Source organism: Cryptomeria japonica, chromosome 7, assembly GCF_030272615.1.
Source record: "Cryptomeria japonica chromosome 7, Sugi_1.0, whole genome shotgun sequence".
NCBI lineage: Eukaryota > Viridiplantae > Streptophyta > Pinopsida > Cupressales > Cupressaceae > Cryptomeria > Cryptomeria japonica.
In genome coordinates, this window is record NC_081411.1 from 521390897 (window position 1) to 521411783 (window position 20887).

Consider the following 20887-nt stretch of genomic DNA (forward strand, 5'->3'; position numbering starts at 1 on the left):
CTGTGATTGTCTGTGTATCATATATTCTGGACCAATATAGAGTCAATATTGATATGGGATATTTCAGGCCCTCCCTTGCATAACTCTTGTTTATAGAGTCTTTCTGAACATAATTCAATTGGCCATACCTATCTACCAACTATGTTCTTAGAATCAGAAAGTTGTCAATCAAACAAAATTTTATCCTCAAACAATCCATCCAAAACTACAAAATTACCAAACAAGGTCCTCAATTCAAAACAAAAACATCTTATTCACATCTTTTGTGATCATAGGTGTGTCCAAATTCCTTAGTCCCCATCTTGCATCTAATCCAAAAATGAAAAGAAATGAGTCCTAACATAAATCAAGATCAAGATACCATGACTCTCTAATCTAATCCAATTTTTTTTATCAAGATCCCACCTACCAAGAATCTCATGTTGATCCCCTAAGCTTTTTATATTCCATCCACAATTATCCCCTTCCATCTCAAGAGTAAAGTGTATTTCCCAGTCCCATTCAAAATCCACTTTCTAAGCAAGATCATGATATCTCTTCTATTCCCTCCAATGATCCAATTCAAAATCAAGATCGAAGCACAAACTCTGATGATCCTATTCCAGGTCAAGATCAAAGTATCCCTTCTTCTAAATCCAAGCATACACAGTCTCTCTCCTCCAAATCCATTTTGGGTCATTTTATTCCAAAGTCGAAGCCTTCCTTCCGTCCATCCATCTTAGGACTCTATATTCATCCATCCACTATTCATATGATCCCTAGCTCACAATCCAATTACCCTATCATTAATCAAGATCAACAAAGTCAGACATGTTTGAGCACCTTCAAACCATCTACCTACATCAACCTATCCAAAAGACCTCCATATCATTCCTATTCATCTATGAATTCCATTCCCTTTGGAAGCAATTTGCATGCCAAGAAAAAATACACAAGTCCAAAAATCCACATACATACAAATATCAACATGTCCAATCTAAAAGACATGTCAAATGCAAGAAAAATTTGATCCAAAAGCAAAAAGAAATTTCAAAAGGCTACAAAGGCCCATTATGGGAAAGTAAAAATAAAAGCAATGAGTTCCAAAGAACCAGAAGGAAAAGAAAAATCAAAATCAATGTGGATTCCCATAAGAACATTATGTCCCAAAGGAAAATCAAAACTGGCATCCAAACTTGCTATTCCAAATGCTTCCCTCAATCACTTGTCTACACATCTCCCGCTTTCCAAATATATTCTTCCATCATTTCCTTCATCTATTTTGGGTCCTTATGTCCCAAAATTTAATTTTCTTCCATCACTTCACCACCCCTCAAGGTGTGTGCCTACATCGACCTTGAAGACATTTACATCTATCCTTGCACAAATCTTCCAACATCCTATCTACTATCCAACATCTCTTTTCCATCATTACATCCCTCCCATTCAATCCTTTTCATAAATCCTTCATCTGTGAAATAAGAATTTGTGTCATTTGGTCACATGCTCGCTCACGCTCAATCTTGTGTTCAATCTATTTCTTAGATATATATTCATGAAACACTTTAGAATTGAGGTTGTTCCTCTTTAGCACTATCTTTTTGTTGGGATGCATACTCAATCCAGAAAATAATCACTTATTGTATCTTGATACCGACATCTTTTGATTACTATATCTCACACACTTAATTAATTTCCCTAAGTCATTGTGGTTTCTTACGTGAAGATGTGGCTAGTGAAAAATCTAAAATCCTACTTCAGCGCCATTGGAATTCTCTAACCAATGTGAGCTTCATTGCTTATGAGCCAATGCACAAAAGAATAAATGATAAGAGCAAAAGCAAAATCAGAAGATCAAAACAAAAGCATGAGCAAGAAGAGAAATATCAAGAAAAGAAAAAATACAATGTCAAAATGCTTGGCTATGGGAACATGCGAGTAACTCCATAAGGTCTATGGACGCCTGGCTGGCAATGGAGCAATATTTGTGAGATTACATCGATAACCTCGTCGGAGTTATAAATGCTTGCTGATAGCGAGGCTCTGTCTAGGATGCTTTTGAAGTCAAGGTAACTCATGTAACTAGTCACGGTAGATTCTAAAGATTACAATGATCATATGAGCCAAAATGAAGCAACTTGCACACACATGGGTAATCAAAGAATAAGTACCTTGATCCAGTTTGGGATTCTTCTTCCCTTTCGAGTATTCTTCCTAGTCACTAGATATGTTCGTTTGAATTTTTCAGAGGTTCTTACTGTGGGTTGGGTCTCTATCTTTGCAATGTTCAAGAACACTTATTTGGGTGGTACTACATGTTCTAAAGATTTCACACATTTCCTTTTTGGCAAATGGATACCTCTACACTTGGGGGCAAGTTTCATACACTCTATCCTTCCTACCAAATCTTCTCTCATCCTTCTTCCACTATCTATCACCCTATCTACAACCATTTGTTTTTCCATCTTTGATTTTGATAAAGATAAGGATCTTAATAAGCATCAGAAATCCTCTAGTCCATATCCCTTATCTCATATATTCCTTTCTTCCATCATCCATCACTGTCTAGGATCTAGCTTCACCTTATCCATACCCTCTAGTCCATATCCCTTATCTTATATATTCCTTGCTTCCATCATCCTTTACTACCTATGATCTTGTTTCTCCTATCTATATCCCCTTTTTCATCCCTTGGACAAAAATAAAAATGCAAAAACATGGTTTCAAAAAGCTCTTGATATGTCCCTTCATGCTCCATAATAAGCTACCTCTGTCTTTCTCCTATCCATCTCCACCTCAATTGCTCATTCATCCATTCATAATATTCCTTGTCTTGCTAGACATTGGGGCAAACAAATACACCTTTCTTGTAATCCAAAAAATCAAATAATATCCTGAAAAAATCCAAAAAATCAAATAATATCCTGAAAAAAATCCAAAAACAATCAAAATATCTTTCACAATCCAAAAAATAAAAATAAAAATCTTCAAACATCCAAAAAATGAAAAAATCTTTCAAAAATCCAAATTTTTTTTTCATAACATGTCCTGAAAAAAGCCCTAAAAATCACAAAAAACAAAAAAATCAAAGCAATAAATTATCCATTGCAAATTGAATACCTAGGTGGATACAAATCAAGAGTAGACCATCCATCAAATCAAATCAACAACAGACAAACTCTACAAGTCTACAATCAAACTGATCACATGTCTTGTTAATCAATCCATTGATCAAACTCTATCAAATATCAACATGTCTTATACAAGGAAGGGTACATTCGAAATCAGACAGATCGGTCTTACATGGGGTATTCACTCTCTGAAACCATACCTTTTTATCAACCATCGCATCAAGTAATCAAAACAATGGCACAGATCAATATGATTGTTGGATTTTGTCCTAGTTAGTCTTATCTTTATCAATTGATGGTAGGTCATGTTTCATCTTTCAAAAATCCAAAAAATCCAAAAAGAAAAAAGTCTCCAAAAAACTCATAAAAATAAAATTAAAACATCAAATAAACTTTGGAAACCCTAAAAATCGGAAAAACAATCAAAAACCCAAAAACAATTCATCAATCACAATCACAATAAATTATCCTTTGCAAAAGACAAGCATTTCAACAGACACAAAATACAAAATAGATCAAAACATTGAGCTTAACAAATTATGTATCAACAGACAAACTACCAAGCTAGTCTACAACTGAATTGATTAATTGCCTATCAATTTAAGCATCCTTATCAAACAACATTCATTTATGGATATTTCGTTCCTAAAATAGGCAACTTATCAGATATCATGTCCTAACGGATACATCTTTCCTACAATGGGCATCCTATCAAACAATCATCAAATCAAAAAACACTTATCCTTGGCAAGAGATCAGTATGGTTGTTGGCTCGTTTGGACAAGTTAGTCTTATCTTTTATCAGTTTATGACAGATCATGTTCCTATGCTACTCAAGGATGTCCACAAGTGACTAGAGGAGTCGGAATGGTCATGATCTTTTTCCTTTGTTTGTTATTTTTGGTGTGAACCGATGAAGTTTTGGGGCAATGGTGCCTTGGATGTCTATGTTGGTACGTTCATTCAGCAAGTATCCTATGCAAAAATAAAGTCAAGGATAGCTATGCTTGTGACTATCACGCATACCTCGACCCTTGGTGCTACACTCAGAATGGAAGGGTTCACTCTTTGTCTGCAACGAGATATCTTTACACCTTGGTTCCTTATACCCTAGTGTACAAAGCTCCATTGGAACATAATAAGGCTCAATGATGAAAATGTTGTGCTAAAAAAAGTAAAGGCACAAGAAGTCATGGTTATATCTTTTTCAATCTGTTTATCTCATCTATAATTCCATCTCAAATCATTTGCTCACATCAAATATCTATCAATCAATCAATTCTATTTCCTAAGATTCTTCACTTCTTACTAATCATTCTTTACTTTCATAATATCTTCATTATTCCTCCAACTTTCATCAATCATTTGTCTTATACAATATTTAGCTTTCCTGAAACCAGAACGATCATCTATCTTCGTCTTATACAATATTTATCCTTCCTGAAAATCAAATCATTCAATCAATCTACAAATCACTCTAGCCATTTCTTCTATCCAATCAAACCCATTCATGTCATCAACTAACCATTCTTTCATTTCTCATATAACATTATTTTCATTTCGAGAGATCATTCATGCTTTTAATGCACAAACAATCTCTCGAGGGGGCATCCTACCTCCATTGCCGGGACATACTAGGGCACGATTTTTTTCCGTTTTCTTTGAAACAATGTCGTATCGACATTGTATCAAAGAGGGGCAATTGTAGACACCTAAAACATGTCTCATTAATCGCACACTAATTATTTGTCTTATTAATTAAGTAATTCTTTAATTATTTAATTAAATCTTATTTCTTCTAAATTAATTCAATCATCACCTTTCACATTACTAATTATTCAATTTCCAATTCTCCATTAATTAATCATTTAACCCCTTTCTCAAATATTAATTAAATATTATTTATTTAATTAATTGTGATTTTATTTAATTTAATTCCATTTCTAATGATTGAATAATTTCATTTAAATTATTCAATTAATTAATTCATCCTCCAAATCCCCAAATTCAGATTTCAACTAATTTTGATTAATTTCATTTCTTCCAATTTGCATTTCACTAAATTTCAAAAGAGTGTGCATTTCAGCTTCATCATTCGAAAATCAAAATTCAAATTCAAATAAGAATGAAATTGAATTTCAATTAAAGAATCCTACAGTACATATTGAAAATTAGGACTGATCAATCAAATCAGTTAACTAACCAATTAACTCAGTTAACTCTCCAATCTTCCCTTTTCACTCCCAATCACCTTTTTCTAACAAATCAATCTATTTAGTCCTCTCAATCAATTCAGTTAACTAGCCAATCTATCTAGTTGACTAATCAATCAATTGAGTTATCTTTCCAATCTATCATGTTAATAGATCAATCAATCCACTTAACAGATCAATCAAAATGAGTTGGCTAATCAATCAAATTAGTTCAACTGTCAATCAACACTTCAGTTCTATTTCTCACCCAATCTGTCTAAAAAATCTATAAAAGCAACCTCATTTCTCCATTATCAACAATCACGATCTTTGAAAGTATTGTGTCTAATCTGAACAAAAATCCCAGCATGATATCTAAGAGCCACACACACAATATTGGAGAAGAGCAATGGAAGTTGCATTTTGGATCAATTCAGGGAGTTTTTTATTTGGTTCTTTTATATTCAATTGATTTAATCTCATTTCATTGTTATTTAGGAGTTGGTTTAATTAGATTAGAGTATTCATGATTTACTCTTCTAAGTCTAATTAACTATGGCCGATTTTACCTTGAAAACACCAAGGTATTTTCTTTAGTAATCTTTTATATTTCACAAAATTTTATAGTCTACACAGTAATCAAATTAGTCTTTTGATTTGACAATATGACTTTCCAAAAATAGTTTTTCAATAAAAATAAACAGTCACTTTTTCAAACTTCAAATGCTTGTTATTTTCACAAATGGGCTCTTTTTTAGGTGTTTTTTATTTAAGTTGATATTTTTTTTCAAGAACTACAAGTTGGTGTAGTTATAAAGTTGTTATTTTATACACAAATTGTAAATTCAACATTTTATTTACTTTTAGGCCTTGAAAAATATTGTAATATAGTGAAAATCATTATAAACACACTAATTGTCAAACTTTGTAATTTCAAGGGAGGTTCATTTCATAAACTAATAAAAAAGGGTGTCTTATGTGTCTTTTTCTTCACATTTCTATAGCGTATTTTTTACGACACTACAACAATCTACTTTTCTGTAATAATAGATCAATTATCAATTTCTATCTTCACACCACAACTATGTTGAATAGAAATCCAAAATAACAATTTATCTTATATAACAAGGATTACATATGATTACAATGGAACTTGAGGTGAAAATTTTAATCATTTAAAAGCCAAATCGTATAGTATGCCTGATGAAGTCATGGTACTTTGTGTATTTTGTGTCTCCTAAATTACTCTTTCACATTGAATTCACTACTCCAATTGAGGTCTAAACCACATTCACAAGTCTCTTTAACAAGCTAGATGAATTGAGGGGTCAACACTTGAAGAACAAACTCAAAAGGTTAAGTCCAAACAATTTTAAAACCATTCAAGATATATTTACAAAGCTCAAAGCCATCATATTGCAGCTAAAGTAGTGTGTGACAAAAAAGAAAACATTTGACTTAACTTGAATATTCTCTTCAAGGTTGGTACAAAATATTTTATTTTTGTTTCTATATTTCATGCCACAAAATGTGTCTTAGGTTCCACCTACAAAATGTCTTTTCTTGATTAACTTTGTTATAAAAAATTCACTAAGAAGCAAGAAAATTACTACATAGGGGTACAATCAAACCGCCAAAGTCACAGGTGTTGATTGCAAATAAATGGATAAAAGAATAAAAAAAGTCAAGCAAACAAGATAAGAAAACAAAAACTAATAGAAGAAGAAAGATCAAAAACTTGTTGCCTTGAATGGAACTAATGCGAACTCTTCTTCAAAAGGTGACAAGCATAAGAAGAAAAAGTTTGTGTTCCTTTTGTAAAAGCCTTAGAAATGATGAACAAAAATGTTTAAAGAAGCAAACAGATCACATAAATCATCTTCTAGAAAAGAAAAATATCAAGGTGCCTAGCTCAATCAAACAATGCTCATCAAAGGGATCTTCTAAAGGTAGATCACGGTAAGGGGAAATGAAAGAGCAATGTCCTAGTTGTAATTGCTACACAACCTTATTCCTGGATTATTGGCTCAAGTGCTTCACATCACATAGCTTCATTATAGGATGTTTTACCTCCCTAGAGCTATGTTTTATGCCAACCATATTAGTGTGTGAAACACCCCTATTGAAGTGTATGTGAATGGGTTTATTGATGTGGGCAAAGGAAGATTTCAAGATATTCTCTATGTACCATCTTCCTAAACTAATCTCTTGTTTTTCAAATCACTTACACGGGCCTTGACAAGTGAGTTGTCCAAATCAAACTCACTAGTAATCGAAAAAATCCATAATGGATTCATAATTGTCATGGGAAAGTAGATTACTATACTAAACTTATCACTTTTCTCATTTACTTCTTCACTATTCCTTGACAACATTGTTCACTCATTAAAATAAGGTGAGTAATTTGTGGCATTAACAAATTGGCCACTTCAACTACTACTACCTACTATAACTTAGTCAACATGAAATGGTTTCAAGGTTACCTTCTACTTGTGTTTTTGAAAAAGTTTGCTAAGGGTGCACTTTTGGTAAGTATCCTCAAAGAAACATGCAAAAAACAAAGCAAGGATAGCCACAAAACTTTTGAAATTACTACAAAATGACTTCAGATGGCCATTGCCACATCCATCTTTTAAGAGGGCTTGATATGTCTTTATCATGCCCTCTTTTTCAAAATCAAAAGAGATTGTTTTCTTAGAGAGTCATTGAAGTTTGAGGATCCAAGCTACCATCTGGCTCATGCCAAGGACTTGTTGGAGGTTGGGGTCAAGGTTGTTGCTTGATGCGCACCAAGAAAGCATCAGAGGTCAAGGATTGAGAGTGCAGCCTAACACATGCCAAGGAACCATTGGAGGTTAAGGATTGAGGGTGTGGCCCAATGTGTGCCAAGGAACCATTAAAGGTTGAGGATCGAGGGTGTGCTTCGAGACATGCCAAGGAACCCATTAGAGGTTGAGGTGTAGCTCGATGCGTGGCTAGGAACCAATAATGATGGGGGATCAAGAGTGCAACCCAACATGTGACTAGTTAGTAGGGACAGTGGGAAAGTTTGTAAAGCCTGTAAAGTTGACCTATGATGTAGCGTGTGGATTCAAATTTGGGTTGTGGCACCTTTTTGGGGCTTAGCCAACTAGTTCACTCTTTTGTTGTGTCGCATACAAATCCACACAACATTTCAATTGAAATGGAGAGGTCATATTATGTATCTTCTAGGTACTTTGTGTTCAAGTAAACTTTTGTGGATGAAAACTCATGGGAGACTATGATCAATGGACGAAACCCCTTGATTACTAGAATTTGAGAATGAAAACCCAATGGTTCTTTGGAGGCATTCTCAATTATGCATAAGAATTTGCAAGGAAGTTTAGTGTGAGCATTTCATATTTGTACTTGGTTCTTGTTGTCTTGATTGTCACAACAGTTCATTATAGATATGATTCAAATAAATACAAATGGTTATTCGAGGTTGTCATTCTGTGCAAATTCACAAACCAACTAGCTAACTTGATTTTTGTTTTTGTTTATAGATTATTTATTTGTTGTTTTCATTAAAATTTTGGAAAGGAAGATTACAATTTTAATGGTATTCATAATCTTTCCAAATACACTTGGGTTTACTTTCCTAAACAAAGACTTCAAACCATTTAAAAATAAACAATCCAAGTAGGCCATCAAGATTCTACGCTTATATAATGGCAATAAATATGTTAACCACCAATTTAAATAATTTTATGCTTCAACAAAATGGTTTTGCAAGACACAATAACAAGTCCTTGAAAGGGAAGGCCAAACATATAATTCACTCTAGATCATTAGCACTTCAATACTAGTTGGAGACCATCAACTATGTGTTATATATAGAATTAGGTTCCTTACCAAGTTGTCAAGGGGGGAACTCCTTTCAAGCTTGGACTAACCGAAAACCCATAGTGAAACACTTTTGAGCATTTCATACTCTAGCATAGGCTCAAATTCAAACAAAGCAATGCAAGGCTATGAATCTATTAAGCAAGCCTTGTATATTTGTTGGATACCCTAAAGGTGCCAAATATATAGCCTTCTCCATCCCATCACTCGTGAGTTCTTCACAAAGGGGTATTTGTTTCAAGATCTCTTCTAGTTCTTCTACCAATTCTACCCACCATCACATTAGAGACATTGTAATGTGATGACAAATTTTAAAAGGATCTTAATCCTTTTGGTCTTGATGAGGAATTTGCAAGGAAGTTTAGTGTGAGCATTTCATATTTGTACTTGGTTCTTGTTGTCTTGATTGTCACAACAACTCATTATAGATACGATTCAAATCAATACAAATGGTTATTCGAGGTTGTCATTATGTGCAAATTCACAAACCAACTAGCTAACTTGATTTATTTTGTTGAGTATAACTAAATTGTTTTTGTTTATAGATTATTTATTTGTTGTTTTCATTAGAATTTTGGAAAGGGAGATTGCAATTTTAATGGTATTCATAATCTTTCCAAATACACTTGGGTTTACTTTCCTAAACAAAATTCGAAAAGCCTTTGAATATTTTTGGGACTTCAGACCATTTAAAAATAAACAATCCAAGTAGGCCATCAAGATTCTACGCTTATATAATGGGAATAAATATGTTAACCACCAATTTAAACAATTTTATGCTTCAACAAAATGGTTTTGCAAGACACAAGAACAAGTCCTTGAAAGAGAAGGCCAAACATATAATTCACTCTAGATCATTAGCACTTCAATACTAGTTGGAGACCATCAACTATGTGTTATATATAGAATTAGGTTCCTCACCAAGTTGTCAAGGGGGGAACTCCTTTTCAAGCCTGGACTAACTGAAAACCCATAGTGAAACACTTTTGAGCATTTCATTCTCTAGCATAGGCTCAAATTCAAACAAAGCAATGCAAGGCTATGAATCTATTAAGCAAGCCTTGTATATTTGTTGGATACCCTAAAGGTGCCAAATATATAGCCTTCTCCATCCCATCACTCGTGAGTTCTTCACAAAGGGGTATTTGTTTCAAGATCTCTTCTAGTTCTTCTACCAATTCTACCCACCATCACATTATAGACATTGTAATGTGACGACAAATTTTAAAAGTATCTTAATCCTTTTGGTCTTGATGAGGAATTTTCTACCTCCACTTAAGATGGCAACAACAATGAAGAGGGTTTACTTCCACACCTAGTCATCACTCAAAAGGCATTCCTCCAAATTCTCTAAACTCTCTAGCCACAAGGCCTTTTTGAGCTTATCAAACATTGTAATCAACACACAACAAGTTTAGAAATCCTTTACATACTAAAAGAGCTTGGTCACAATTTCAAGCTCCCCATCTCTTCATTGCCTCAACTTTTGGTCCATAGTCCCTTTAAGACGCTTCTAGCATCTTTGAGTGGGATATTGCTATGCAAGAAGAGTTAGTTGTAAAGAGGGGAATCAAACTTAAGATTTAGTTCCCATTTCAAAGGGAAAGAATCATGTTCAATGCAAGTGGATCTATCTAACAACACTTGTTGCCATAAGGCTCATTTGGTCACTAGAGGATTCTCTCAAGCTCCTAGAATTGACTACTCTGAGACTTTTGTGCCAATTTTCAAAATGAATTCCATCCTTGTCCTCACTATTGTTGCAACCCACCATTAGTAAGTTCATCAAATGGATATAAAGCATGCTTTCCTTCATGATGACCTTTAAAAGGAAATCTACACATAGTAACCAAAAGGTTTATTCAAGATTCCTCACTAGTTTGTTGACTTTGGAAGCCTCTTTATGGCCTCAAATAGGCTCCTAAGGCTTCGTATGCCAAGATAGACTCCTTCCTTTTGTTAGTTGGGCTCACTTGATGCCACTCTAATCTAAACATATACATTCAATAACAAGATGACACACACATTTCTGATTCTCCATGTTGATGATGTGTTTATCACTTGAAGTCACTCATCCACCAATAAGGCAATGAAAATTGCTCTTCATGATTGATTCTTGATGTCAAACTTTGGCTTGCTACACTACTTCTTGGGGTTTGAAATCATTAAATCTTCTTATGTTACCTTCATTACACTGCCCAAATACATTCTCAATATGCTCTCCAAATTTCGCATGTTTTAACTATGAACCTACACTAACTTGTTTTCTATTAAGGGTCAAACTTGAGGCTCATTATTCTACACCATTAATGGATGCTAGTCTACATCACCAATTAGTTGGGAATCACATTCATTTGACCCACACAAGGACTTGCCTTTCACATGTCATGGGTTTCATCTTCTAGTGGAGCTTCTTAATCATTTCACACTCACTCCACTTCAAGGATTTTTTTCTCTTTTGAGGTGGGGGAGAGCGACAAGAGGTTTTCATAAAAGTATTCTCTTTTTCCTCTTTCATGAGATTTTTATACACTAGCACTTCATTTGGCCTTATTTGTCAAGACTTGTTTCTTCTTTTCCTCCTAAGTTACACTTAAAGTGGGGTGTTAGTATATTATTATTATTCACTTTGAATATGTTTAAACAAAGCACAATATTTCACTTGATTATTAATTTCACTTAAGCAATATAGAATAATGAGTTGCACTCGTATGTTCCTCCTTTTTTCTTTACCCTCATAAATTTGAAAACTTTGGACAAACAATCCTTTATTTTTTTGGTTTTTGCCTTATCCTCATCATCATCCTTGTTAGATTCGGAAACTATAATGATATTAATTATAACTTACTTTCCTTCCTAAGGTGATTCAACTTCTCTTTGTGAGCTTTTGAAGCAAAATTGACTTCTTGATATTTGCACAACTTTGAAGACTCTACCCTATAATTTGTTTACATATTTACAATTTTAAACTTATTTATTTAATAAAAAGTTTCTAAGCTTATCATTTGTTTATGATATTCTAACACAAGGTCTATGAAGTATTCTACTACTATCAAACCAAGCACTACAAAGAGGCAGTCCAAGTAAGAGCACTACAAAGAGACAGTCCAAGTAAGACCAGTGGAATGATTATATATAGTATAGGTGAAGGATTGAAGAGTTGTATTGCAAATTGTTCTAGAGAGTTCCAACTTTTTCAATTGAATTATGAATAGAAATTTTATGTGTAAGGTTAACTTCCAAGTTTTTACCACGTGTCATCAAAATTTTGGTGAAAGTAAATATGAATAGGATAATGGCACATATAAAGGGAATACTTATATTTGCAAAGGCTTGGTAGAATGATCTTACAAGAAATTGCATGGTCTAAAGGGAAGCATCCACTCAAAAATGAAAGATTAATAGCCACAAGGTCTTGCTGGTCAACGAATAATCTACCCGTCTAGCTCTACCAATATACGGATTACGAAGTGGCGACCAAAACCAAGAAAGCAAGAGAGCCCTTTCAGAGCTAACAAAACATGAGATACATGAGATCCACAAAGACTAGACAACATAAAATGTGATGGTACGATCAACTTATTTTCTATAAACGCTCCCATCTTCTCTTATCTCATATAATCTTAAAAGATTTGTACTAGAATAAACTTGCGAGCATCATAGATTGCCGGAACAAAATTTAAGTCTTCAACGAGGATAACATCTCCCACCATCGAGTTACTAAGAGGTCTCAAGATAAAGATCAATGAACAGTGATTCCCAACCCTTGTTAGAGCATGTAGTGAGAAACTGGAGGAAAGTAAATTACTAATTTAAATAGTTTGGAATGTAAAGCTCCTTCGTCAATTGCTAGTTACATATATCTAGCAAAATGGTCAGATCCCTCTGCTCGAATTTTGAAGATTAGAGTCTCATATAAGGAAATATAGACCCCATAAACCTAATGAGTAATGCAGAGCCCTGTCCCAGAGAACCACAGGAATTCAAGTTCAGTAGAGGTTTGTTTCTTGTTCCATAAGTCTCTATGAAGATCAAGTCTTTACCTTTGATAACATCACTTGAAGAACCAAGAGAGAAGAAAAGACAACATCTACGGTCCTATATAGCAATTGAGATAGATTCATGCAGGCAAGACCAAAAAGAGTAGTAAATATCATATGTTTTTTTTGCACTTAACAAAATACATTTGTAAAATAAATTCGATTTACATTGACTCTCAGATAACTGAGCATTAATATACAACTTATTGAACATTTCTACAAAGATTGATGAACTAAAAAATAGTACAGAAGCTTACAAGACAAATATTTGTCAGGAGGTTTCAATATAACATAAAAAATATATATACATATTGAAGAATTCAATCAACGACATAAGATATAATTATTTTAAAATAACTACGTTACCATGTTCGCCTGCCGCCAACCCGATCGGGGGCCGGTAAAATCTCTGCAAGGTATCCGCTGAGAAGGGAAAAGCAAATCTATAGAAAATATCGCAATCGCCTGTAGCGGAGTACGCAGTTGGGTGGATGAAATGCGGAGTATACAGTCGGGTTTTAATTTTAGTACACGTTATAATACTTTAAAATATTTAATTTAAATTCTTAAATAATAAGTATATTAACTTTTTAATATATTTATATTCTACTATTTTTTAATTTATATAAGCTGAATTTAACTATGAACTTTTTCTTCTTTCATATATATTTATATTACATGCACATACACATAACTGTAACTTATACATGTTTTTTTCGTCCTTATGAATCCAAACCCCCCCAAAAAATTAGCCAGACCAGCGAATCGGCAACTTAGTAAAATATAGAAAATTCAAGCCTTTATTTACGCATCTACTTTATTTCCCAAAACTATCCAATACAGACCTGATATTCATCATTAAAAAAAAAAAGATTCTTCCTATTAAGGAAGCAGCAATTAAACCAAGTAGCAAAAATTAGTTTGCCTAAAAATACCAAAATATGCAATAAAAATATTTATAGCACTTATCAGAAATATACTATAATTTACTGGTGTAGAGAAATTTCTGAACATTATTAAACAACCTGGGTAATATAAGAAAGAAGATCCATGAACTAAAAAAACAGCAGAAAAAGCTTATTTGCTATTGAATTTCAACAGTCGGGAATTTATAGAATCCTTCATAATCTACAAGCATATCGTAGGAATCAATCAACGACACCGAAGAATAATCATTCAAGATAGAGAAAAGTCATTGACAACGTAATTGATTTACACATTAAATTTTCTTTTTAAAATGTGTACAGACCTGACATTTGATTTATTTATTTAAAGAAAGAAATTCAACTGTATAGGATGCAGCAATTAAACTATGCTTTAAGTTTATTTTGAACGCTGCCTTTTTTAGCACTCACCTAATACATTTTCATATTATTTACTAAAGAGTGTGGTAGCTGCGAATACTAATTAACGTGCAAAACATAAGGATGAAGATTTGTGAACCAAAGAAAGTAGAAATGCTTACAAGCCATATAATTTAAACAGTCAGGAAGTTCCTGTATCCTATAAAATCTGCAATTACACATCATAGAAGTCAATCAACCACATAGAATACAGTAAATCATTCTAAGTTCAAGAAAAACCAATGACAATGATATTGATTCAAACATCAATTAAATATCAGTTTGCCTATGATGCACAGTAATATAATCAATGGCAGCCACATATAATAATGTGACATGCCGCATAAATATTGAAAAGAACTTAGAAATAAATGAAATACAGCCCTACAAATCATAATTGAAACATCAATGTGATTGATCAATGGGACTTCAAGTAGCCATATATAAACTGAATAATTATGGCATCCATTGTTTCACTTTCAATACATACCTCAACGAGAACTAGTCTCTCAAAATGAGACTGAGTTCCAGTATAAGATTAATTGAATATAACATCTGATGAGACTGAGTTCCAGTATAAGATTAATTGAATATAACATCTGATGAGACTGAGTTCCAGTATAAGATTAATTGAATATAACATCTGATGAGACTGAGTTCCAGTATAAGATTAATTGAATATAACATCTGAAAGCTACAGTAACTAGCATTTTCACAATTTAAGCATGTAAACGATAAATATGTTCTCACCTGTTTAAGAATATAATACTCTTCATGCATATGTCTTGCAATTATATAATACATTTTGGACAGGGCATGATATTCATCAAATAGTATAATGTGAACTTTGTATAGAACACCAGAAAAATTGTTACTGTGAAATGCAGATCTGTCCATTCACCCCCCATGATAAGAAATTTTGGACATAATGACAGATGGAAATTAAAAAATATGACTACTTCAGATAGACAGTAGACCCAACAATAATCAAATCTTTTAGAACACAACCACCAACTAGAGTGGTAAGATTAATATTAGGGATAACTATGGGCTATACAACAGCAATGCACTCGCTCAGAGCAGCACAGTTAGTTTCACGATGCAACAAAGTCATGCCACTAGTCATCTAAGCATTTTTCACAAGTATGCCTTCAGCATGTAGCTTAAAAGAGGAGGAACAATGTGCAAATAATTGACTTCTCACTGCTGCCTTGTTGCAAAGTCAACATAATAATGTTACAGTGTCAACATTGAAGTTCCAGAGAATCTGCATCAAAAAATCAAGGATACGGTACTCTATTAACACCAGCAAGCGGGTAATCTGACTATGCGTGCAAGACAGCAATCATTCTTTTGTACAACTGCAGTGTCACATCACATCAACTATTTCAACTCAAGATCACAACCTACAATAGAAACTCATGGAATTTCATAAATTGCATCCCATATCGACAATCTTCAAGTTCAGACTATCATTCTAGTGAACTTAATTTTGAAGTCTTAAACTTTTTGCACTTGAATATTTAAAAAATGCAAGGTGCAACTGGCAAACCAATTTCTATCATTTAGATATGGGCCTATCAGATCGCCTTACCATACATTACAAAATCTGAGTTCTACCCAGAACACTGCATGCCACAAATTCATATCTTTATAAACATTATTTTGTAGTTTATAGAGATTAAGCAGGGAAACTTCTATGCAGCAATATTTTAGAAATCTTGGTGAACCATATTTAAAATTATTCAAGAAAGTATTCAAACTCCTGTTAGATCTTAAATGTTCAAAACAAGAAGTTCGGGAATCCTGACAGAAAAAAATATTATTCTACAGAAATTGGGGAATAGCATACATTTTTTTATAGGCAAATAATTTGTTAAAAAACATGGAGAAAAAGGCAGTTGGCAAATATTACCCCCAAAAACTTTCCACAAAAGGCAAAACGGCAGTACTCTTCTGAAGCTCTAACATGTTATACATCAACATAACTTTTAGAAAGCCATCATCATAATATCAGAACGCATAGCTGTTTCTGTATGAAGTACTTTGCAAAAGTATACCCGAAGTCTATTCTGATCCTCCTACTACAAAAAATGCACTTTTGTCCCAAGAGCACTGAGATGTGAATTTTAATGTGTTCAAATTTAACTTCTTGATGTCATATTTATGTGTAAATGTTCACATCAAAGGTATAAAAATAACAGTTTCTATAGACCAGAAAACCAGCAATCCGATTCTAGATTCAGAAAAATATAAAGTTTGAAGATAAAAAAGTTTGTCAGCATCTTGGATATAACAAAACCATATTGAGCTCAGGAAAAGCGCACACAAAAGATTCAATGTTTCTAACATAAGAATTGAGAAAATTTGTAAATAAGGCAACAATGCATATCAGGATCCTTTGTTACTGTGAACCAACTATTTATTCAAAAACAAAATTCAAAAAATTAGATAAAAGAGACAAGACTACAGCAAGGAACAACATAGCAGACAGATTCTTACCCACATTTAACTTTCCTGCATGTGTGTGTTTGTATGTATGTATGTACTTATACTATGAACAACAGAGAAATGCCTCTTCAGACAGTTTAAGTCAATTCAAGTGATCAAATTAGACTTTGAAATACTCATAAATGAGAACTATCAGGTGGAATGTTACCATAACCAAATTTTACTCACCAAAATAAAATACAAAAGAGATATGGTTACGGCAAGGAAGAACTTAGCAGACATCAAGGAGATAGATTCTCAAAGATTCTTACCCAAGTTTATCCTTCCCATATGTGTGTATTTGTCTGTATGTATGAACAACAAAGAAAATCTAGTCAATTATCATCTGTAAAAGTCAGTTTTGATGAAGAGATTAGGGCTCCTAGTTTTATGTTCTTTGCCAGAAAGCTGGAATAGCTTGGTTATAGATGTAAGTAACTTTGTTTCTGATTCAAATACGTAGAAATTTGAGGATGTTGTTGGTGTAATTTTGCGCGAGGAAATGTGTAGGAAAAGCACAAGTGAGACTTCAACATTGAGTAATGTTTTGAATGTAGAAGACAAGGGAAGATTAAAGGAGATAGGGAAAAACCCTAAAAGTAATGGCAAGTCATGAGGGAGATTGAAGAATAGAAGGTCTCAATCTAGAAGATGAAAAGATTGCTAGTATTGTGGAAAACCAGGCCACTTGAAGAAAGATTGCTGGTCTCGAAAAGGCAAGGAAGGAGACAAACAACAAGATGGCAACAAAGAAGCAAATGTTGTAAGTAAATGTAAATATGATGCCTTACTTATTTCCCTAGATCGTTCTGATTATTCATGGGTAATAGTTTCAGGGGCTTCGTTTCATGCTACACCCCATAGAAATGATTTCATAGACTATGTCCAAGGAGATTTTGGACAGGTATATTTGTGTAATAATGAAGCTTGTCAGATTGTTAGAAAGGGAAGAATAAAGTTGAAATTGAAAAATGGAAACCAATGGCTACTACAAGAGGTAAGGCATGTTCCAAAACTGAGTAGAAATTTAATTTCAGCAGGGCAGCTTGCAAATGAAGGTTGCTAGTTACATTTATGGATAAAATTTGGAAAGTTACTAAAGGTGCATTGGTAGTATCAAAAGGTTTAAAGGTGGGAACTTTATATTTATGCATTGGTAATATTGTTTTTCCTACCCTAGCCATTAAAAAAACTGTTGCAGGAAAAACTGCAGAGACAACTACATTCATGCTTGCAGGAATAGACACAGAGACTAGAAAAATTGTAGAGTCAGCTACAGCCATGACTGCAAGCAAAGACAACGACAATAGAAATTGCAGAAACTACTACAGAAGTTGCAGCTGAAACAAAAACAGCATTGTGGCACCATAGCCTCAGGCATATGAGTGAGAAAGGTATGAACATTCTTCACTCTAAGAGGTCGTTGCCAAATTTAAAAAAAGTTAACATGAATTTTAGTGAAAGTTGTGTTTATGGGAAGCAAAAGAGAGTGAGATTTCTTAAAGATGGACAACAAAAGAGGAGTGAAAAATTGGAGCTGGTGCATACAAATGTATGGGGACCAACCCAAGTATCTTCTCTTGGTGGCTCTTGCTATTGTCACTTTTATAGATGATGCAACTAGTAAAACATGGGTGTATTTCCTAAAATAGAAATCAGATGTATTTGAAACTTTAAAAAAAATGGAAAAGCTTGGTTGAAAATGAGAAAAGAAAAAGGTTAATGTGTCTTACATCTAATAATGGAGGCGGAAATTGCAGCAAAGAATTTGAACATTACTATTCATTTATGGAATTCGTAGGCAAAAGGCAGTTCCAGGAACTCCTCTGGAAAATGCGTGGCTGAGAGAATGAATAGGGCAATAATGGAGTGTGCACGAAGCATTTAGATTTTTGGGCAAAGGCCTATATATACTGTTGTATATTTAATTAACAGAGGACCTTCAATTCCTTTGGGTTGCGGTATTCCAGAGGAGGCATGGATAGGTAAACTAGTGAGTTATTCTTTTCTCTAAAAACATTTGGCTGTGATGCTTTTGTCCATGTTGATATTGCAAATAGAGCCAAGTTATAAGCAAAATCTATAAAATGTACCTTCATTGGATATGGAATAGATGATTTTGGTTATAGATTATGGGATTTTGAAAATCAGAAAGTCGAGATGTTATATTCGATGAGAACTCGAGATGTTATATTCAATGAGAAGGTTTTGTATGAGGACCAGCTACAAGAGCAGCAGTAGAAAAAGAAACAGAAAGAGCAACAAGAATAGGTACTGAAAGAATATGTGGTGTAGGATGATATTCTAGAGAGTGACACTTCATCGATACCTAATGCTTAGCAACAACAAGAAGTACCAGAAACTCCTACAACTCTTAGACGTTCTACAAGGTTAAGTAGACCTCTGGACAGAATTTCTCCTACTTTATATTCTATTTTATTAACTAATGTTGGTGAACCAGAAGGGTATGAGGAGGTGCTGCAGGTGGAAACCAAATAATAGTGGGGGCAAGGAATGAAAGAAGAAATGGATTCCTTATTGCAGAATCAAACTTGGGACTTAATCAAGTTGCCTGCAAGAAAAAGTTGGTATGAAGATTACAAGGGGCAGAAAAACATAGAAAAGATACAAATGTCTCAAAGTGAACATGTAGAGAATTTTGTTGTCTTCGGAGGTGTAGTGTTGTGGTTAAAACACTTTGTTGGTGAAGCGGCCACCAAGGTTCAAATCCCTATTGGGCCACTGAGCTCACATGCCTTGTGCTTTCGTTGGGCCGTTGTGTTCACGGGTTTGATCAAGTGAAGTGTGGGGATGAGATCCCCCATTTGTGGCCTCACCGATTCATAGCTCTGGGTCAAAAGTGTTTCACGTGGAACCGGAGGGTGTGTCATGCTAGTGTCACTAATCATGTTAAAAAGTTTACCAGGCATAGTTGAATATGCAGAGAAGGTGCTGAAATGGTTTAATATGCACAATGCAAAAGCTGTGAATACACCTTTGCCTAGTCATTTTAAGTTAACTAAGGAGATGTGTCCAAAGACACATGAGGAGGCTGAATTCCATATGCTTCAGCTATTGGTAGATTACTGTATGCCAAGGTATGCATGAGACCCAATATTGCACATGCTATTGGAGTTGTGAGTAGATTTATGAGCAATCTTGGAATAGAAGATTGGAATGTCGTTAAATGGATTCTCAAATATTTGAGAGGTACAACTACAAAACACTTATGGTTTGAGAGATCAAACACTATTCTCCAAGGCTATGTTGACTCTGATTTAGTGGGAGATATTGATACTAGGCACAGTACTACTAGTTATGTGTTTGTTGTAGGAGTAAAAATTGTTAGTTGGATTTCACGGTTGCATTATCACAGAGGCAAATATGTTGCTGCTACTGAAGCTAGCAAAGAGATGATTTGGCTGCAATATTTTTTGTAAGAGTTGAGAAAGTAGCAGACTGATAATTTTTTATACCCTAATAGCCAGAGTGCCATTCATCTTGCTAAGAATTCTGCACTTCATTAAAGAACAAAACACATACAACTTAGGTACCACTTCATCTGGTCCATGTTAGAGGATGATCAATTAAAGTTGCAGAAAATTCATACAAGTGACAACCCTACTGATATGTTTGCGAAGGCAGTAACACAGGAGAAGTTGATTTCCTCATCACTCTCCCTTGGTCTTCAAGACTAATAATGGTGGAATGAGAACCAACAAAGTCCAGTGGGAGTTACAAGTGCAGTGGTGTTGCTCTTGGATCAGTCTCCAAGTGGAAGATTGTTTTGGTGTGGAGCTTGATCAATCTCCAAGTGGCAGATTGTTGATGTGTGGCAACAAATC

General features: G+C 34.1%; 1 protein-coding gene across 5 annotated transcripts in view; it reads right to left on the minus strand.

Moving 5' to 3' along the window:
• Positions 1-14404: 14404 nt before the first annotated feature.
• Positions 14405-20887, minus strand: part of LOC131061655 (U-box domain-containing protein 62) — a 143349-nt gene continuing 136866 nt past the window's right edge. For 2 of the 5 annotated variants that reach the window (XM_057995459.2, XM_057995456.2), the window contains exon 8: positions 14405-14721. The gene's annotated coding sequence lies outside the window, so the exon portion shown is untranslated. Of the gene's footprint in view, positions 14722-14941; positions 15959-20887 lie in introns of those variants that run through there. The other 3 variants (XM_057995458.2, XM_057995455.2, XM_057995457.2) reach the window with 3 other exon arrangements.